The 5,311-nt window shown below is 35.2% G+C and overlaps 1 long non-coding RNA gene across 2 annotated transcripts in view; it reads right to left on the minus strand.

Moving 5' to 3' along the window:
• LOC137181473 (uncharacterized) overlaps window positions 1-5,311 on the minus strand; it is a 54,232-nt gene that overhangs the window by 16,368 nt on the left and 32,553 nt on the right. Inside the window, exon 3 of one of the 2 annotated variants that reach the window (XR_010928153.1) lies at window positions 3,877-4,186. This is a non-coding gene — a long non-coding RNA (uncharacterized lncRNA). Of the gene's footprint in view, window positions 1-928; window positions 4,187-5,311 lie in introns of those variants that run through there. The other variant, XR_010928152.1, reaches the window with a different exon arrangement.

Below are 5,311 nucleotides of genomic sequence, written 5' to 3' on the forward strand. Positions count from 1 at the left end.
TGGATAAATATATTTGAGCGAACAAAGCACTTTCCTCCCAGGATCATGTGCCTCCTCAGTTCATAATTTTTTAACATTACACATTTACAAGGTATTTTTTAAGGTATTCATAGAATATTTTTTATAAAATATACCAGAACAGGCTGCTCAACAATCAGAACAGTACAAGATCTATAAATATATATATATATATATATATATATATACACACACACACATATATATATATGTATATATACATCTTTTTAAGAAAGAAAGAAACGAGTCAGGTCAACACAGCTTTTGTGAACAAAGAACCTTTTTGACTGTTGATGATCAAACCTGATCACTCTTGGAGGTGAAAGGCTTTGTTTGTTTTGGTCTATTTATTATTTTCTGAGGAAACATTGAAGACGGACGTGAAACAGGCCTGTTTAAATGTGTGTAATACAATACTCAGAGACTGTTGTGAGCATAATCATTCATTCTCTGGCCCAGCAGCTGAGAAAAACTCTGCTGTGTGAGGAATATCTGTACCCTGAGGGGTGAAATTATGTTAACTGTGTGAACACCATTCAAAATAGATTGCCTTGTTAAAATATGTACAGCTGTCTGTAGCTCAACAACCTGCCCGTGATAAATGACTTATTATCCAAGTGAACATAATCATGTTTCCCATTTTTGCTTAAACCAGAAATTAAATCATGATTTTATTCAATAATTGCTTTTACAGCTGAATATTTACTTCTTTTGAGCATGTACTTAGTATCTGCCTGTGTGTAAACTATTTTAATAATTTGATGTACAGAGAGCATGGTCCTTGTTAGCTCTAGAGATTTACAGCAAACTGTAAATATTTGCCTTAAATAGTAGCTGTCCTGTCTTGTGTTCGTATGTCTGTCTTGTTTTATGGTTATTGAATTATTGTAAAAAAGAGGATCCTCACAAATAAAGCAGAGCTTTTATTGTTTCTACTCTACTTGGCGTCAGTAATGTTAAGTCTGCAGGTTTTTAACTTAACTAAAGTGCTCAATAATTCATTTTGTTGTAACAGAACACAGGTAGACAGACAATGGCTGTACATGGCGTCATGAACCTCGTGCAACAGTTTGTCATTTGAGTGTGTGGATTTCTATCTAACCACCAAATGTACCTGAAATACGATCATCTGAAATTTCCAGTTTCTCAGTGGAGTTTTCACTACAAACAGTTGAGCTGCTTCTCTGTGTAACAAACAGTGGCTGAGTTTTACATGAGTGCAAACAGATGACAGGAGGTTGTGGCAGGGGAAGGAAACAAGGAATCAAAAAAAAAAAGGTTGCGGTTGCTTCTGAATTGTAGGCAAGCCAGCTGACATGTGAATTGATGGATGGATTGTAGATTAGTCACTGCCATGTATTGCACGAGTACAATCGTGTTAAGCAGGTGGTGATGTTTTTGTACATTAATAAACGAGGCAGGAATTCCAAACCACCGAGGATATAGACGACTATAGGTCCTACAACTGCACCTGTCTTCTTTTATACTAAAATGACTGATAGCAATTATCGACCCCTGCTTAAATCAGTTCCCAAACAGTTCCACATGCGTCCACTTTTACAAATGCCAGGTGATTCTGTCATTTGTTGGTCTCTATAGAGAGAAGATGCTATTTCCAATCATCATGGAGATTCGTTTGATGATTTTGTAAGTCTAATTAAAATTGAGTAAAGTGAGATACACACAACACATCTCGATGTGCCTGCTGTAGGCAATGAACAAGACTAAGGCTGCTGCTGCTGTACCGTTCTGGCTGTTGATTTCTTACTGGACACAAGGAAAACAAGGGCAACAAATCAGTGGATTTCTTCAATAGTGTTAAGGTATTTCTGCTTTTTGTGGTAGCCGGCACTATAAGGAGTGTTTTGTTTTTTTTCTTCCTAGTATTGCCTGTTTGACGTGGACTCTAGGTGGAACATAATAGTGATGGAAACAACGACTTAAAGGCTCAGACAAATGTAAACAAAAGGGTTCCAATTCCAAAGACCAAAACACAAAACATACCATAATTATTCATGTTTTCCAATACTCTTAAAGGCTGGTTTACATCAGAAACAAGTAAAACAGACATGTTTTGTGATTGGTGGAGAAATGTGCAAAGTTCAATCTTTCATGTTACATATTTCAACTTAAACTCAACTTCAACTATGTATGTTAACAGACCTCAAATTTATGTGTTCAAAACATATGGATCAGCACTTTATGTTGATTGTTACATATAACAGACAACACAGACAACAAACTCAGAGACCCATTGTAGCCCCAATGTTAATAATACACTGCATTAATGTTAGTTACAGAGCTTAGCATTTGAGGATTGAACCTGTATTGAACTTGTATAAATGCTAATACACGTTAGCCAAGCTCATGATCTCTTGACCAATTCTCAGAAGAGCTTTCAAAGGACTGTTTTGTCATATTGTTTTATTAATCGTGGAAATGAATTACGCAGATAAAGGTCATCTTTGAGGGAGAGGGAGGGGGTATCTGATTATCTTCTCTCACTGTTACAACAACTTTTTTGGCAGGGTTTGTGGGCCTTGGATGGATTTATTCTTCCATTTGTTTTTTTTGTGGGTAAATCTTTTTTGTTTGTTTTTGTTTTGTTTATGTGTGCGTCTGTCTTGTGCTCTGGTGTGGCTCTCTCCTTTTCTCATCCCTCTCTCATCTGACCAGCTATGTATGTATGCAATTGTCATACTACTTTTTTTTTTTTAACATCATTAATAAGATAAAAGTTTAATCTGAACATTCTCCCAAAAACTGATCTTCTGGGAGCCTGGGTTTCTTACTATAGACCTAATGTTTTCACTCTTTCTGAAACTTGGTTAAAAAGTTGTATTTTTGATGATGAAATCCAAATTGAGGATTACGGTATGTTTTCTTGAGAGCAGATAGGGGTAGTAGAGGGGGAGGTGTGGCAACATATGTCACTTCTAGATTAAGGTCCCAAATTGAGTATTATGAGTGTTTTGTTGAGATAATACTGAAATTATAAAAGTTATTTCTGCCCCAAATGCTGGCTGTGCTCCTGGGCCTGATGGCTTGGAGGCTAACTTTATAAAATTAGCTTCTCAAGTGCTTATTTGCCCACTTGCCGACCTATTTAATCTGTCCCTATCTACTTGTAAACTTCCATCTATTTGGAAATGTGCTAAAGTCACTCTAATTCATAAAGGAGGAGATCCAGGTGCATTTTATGATTGATTTAACCAAAGCTTTCAATTTGGTTGACCATTATCATCTTCTTGACAAACTTTATGCTATTGATGTCTCTCAACAGGCATTATTTTGGTTTAATTCTTACCTCCATAATTGTCATCAGTATGTTTCTTTTCCTCACAATAAATCTGCTTATTTAACTGTTGAAAGGGGTGTGACTCAAGGATCTATTTAAACACATTTACTTTTCTCTATTTTTATTAATGATCTTCCAGAAATTTCCTCTAACTTTTCTGTTCAGTTATATGCAGATGACACAGTTATATACACATCTGACTCTGATATAACTAAAATTCAAGTCTCTCTATTAAATAAATATTCTCTGCTCTGAAAACACTGGGGGTGTGACCACTGAAGGTGTTGAAGGTGTTGAAAGCATGACCCAACTCCCATATAAAAATACACAATTTAAAATAGGCCTTGTTTGTAGGGTTAGGGCAAGCAACATGGATGATATTTGAAAATAAAGTAACATTAGGAGCCACTGTTTGATTTGGCACATATTTTGTAGGTAAATGTGGACTTTCATTAAAAATGTGACCTAAATGACTAGTTGACAAGCGAACCATCACCAATTTTCGTTATGTTAAATTGTAATTTTTTTGAATGGAGTTCAGTGCACTTAACATTACTCACTCCTCCACTGAAACATCCTTGGTGGCTTCATTGTGGCCATTACCCTTGGCACAAAAGCCTCTCACACCATGCTTTTTGGTGAAGTGCTGCCTGGTAAATACTCCTCTTCTGGCTCCCAGCTAAACAACCAGTGCTGAAGCCGAAGCAGCAGGCAGCTGCCGGTGCTGCTTCTGTTGACTCTACCTGTCCTCCCAGCCCAACAGCCGTTGCTGAAGCCAAAGTGGTGGATGGTGGCTGGTGTCGGCTGCTACTGGTGCTGTTTCTGTTGACTCTACCTGTCCTCCCAGCCAAACAGCCAGCTGTAAAAATTCTGAACACAGAAATGGTGAAATACAGTTTAATGCTTTAACTCCACAATTCAGTACTACATACATACAGTATCTTCACGTTTTCAGCAATTATTTTCTAACGTGTATAATGTGTTAAAAAGAAATCTCTCATTTTTCTTTACATGGACTTTAAGTTTAAAGCACCATCAGACTGGAATAATTTACCTAACTCACTAAGATCGATTACTTCTTTCCATGACATCAAGACTTCTTTGCTTGTTTATCTTAAATCTACTTGTTCTTGTTTTTTATTGTATTAATCTTCTTTCTTAGTTTATGAGTAGACTCAGTATTTTGACATAATGTTATTTGGCCTGTTCATTTATTTTATTTCTTGTACAGATGACACTTTAACAGATGTAGTGGGTGTGGTTTAGGATGTTTGAGAGCCCTTGGGTGTATTTCCTTGTTGATGTTATGTTATTGTTATTGTTATTGTTTAATCTATTATCAGAATTAATTTATTTTTTTTTGTTTTTTGTTTGTTAACTTTCATGTTTCATGTTCAAGGACCTCCTTGAAAACAGGATGGTCCATGTCAAAGGGCTATCGTCTATCCTCTTATTCAATTATAACAGTTTTAAATTTTGAAACTTGTGTTCACCGGAGGTGGTTTGATTTTGTGCAGCTATATGACATTTTGTAATCGTATTCATATTTTTTTTATAATATAAGGCCAAAATAATGAATTATAATGATTTTTTACCAGACAGTTTTGTTTGTACAACTTTTAATAACATAATTTAAATATAAATGAAATAGATCACTTTATAAATTATTTAAATGCTTCAAATTATTGTTTCACTTTAATTATCCACTGAAAAAGTACATAAATATACCAGTAGCACATTCCAAACTCCCTATCTGGTGTTATCTACTGTGTAACACTAAGATAAGATAAGCTTTATTGATGTCACAGTGGTGACATTAAAGTCACAGCAGCAGGAGAAGTGCAGTGAAGTTGACAGCTATAAAAACTAGAAGAGGAAATTAAGTACAATATAAAAAGTAAAAAATAAGTTGCATATGAGTAATAAGGTAGTATATAAGTAATAAAGAAAAAAGTACAATAAATATAATAAATAAGACAAATACACAAAGGAAAC

Source organism: Thunnus thynnus, chromosome 4 (genome assembly GCF_963924715.1).
Source record: "Thunnus thynnus chromosome 4, fThuThy2.1, whole genome shotgun sequence".
Taxonomy (NCBI): Eukaryota; Metazoa; Chordata; class Actinopteri; order Scombriformes; family Scombridae; genus Thunnus; species Thunnus thynnus.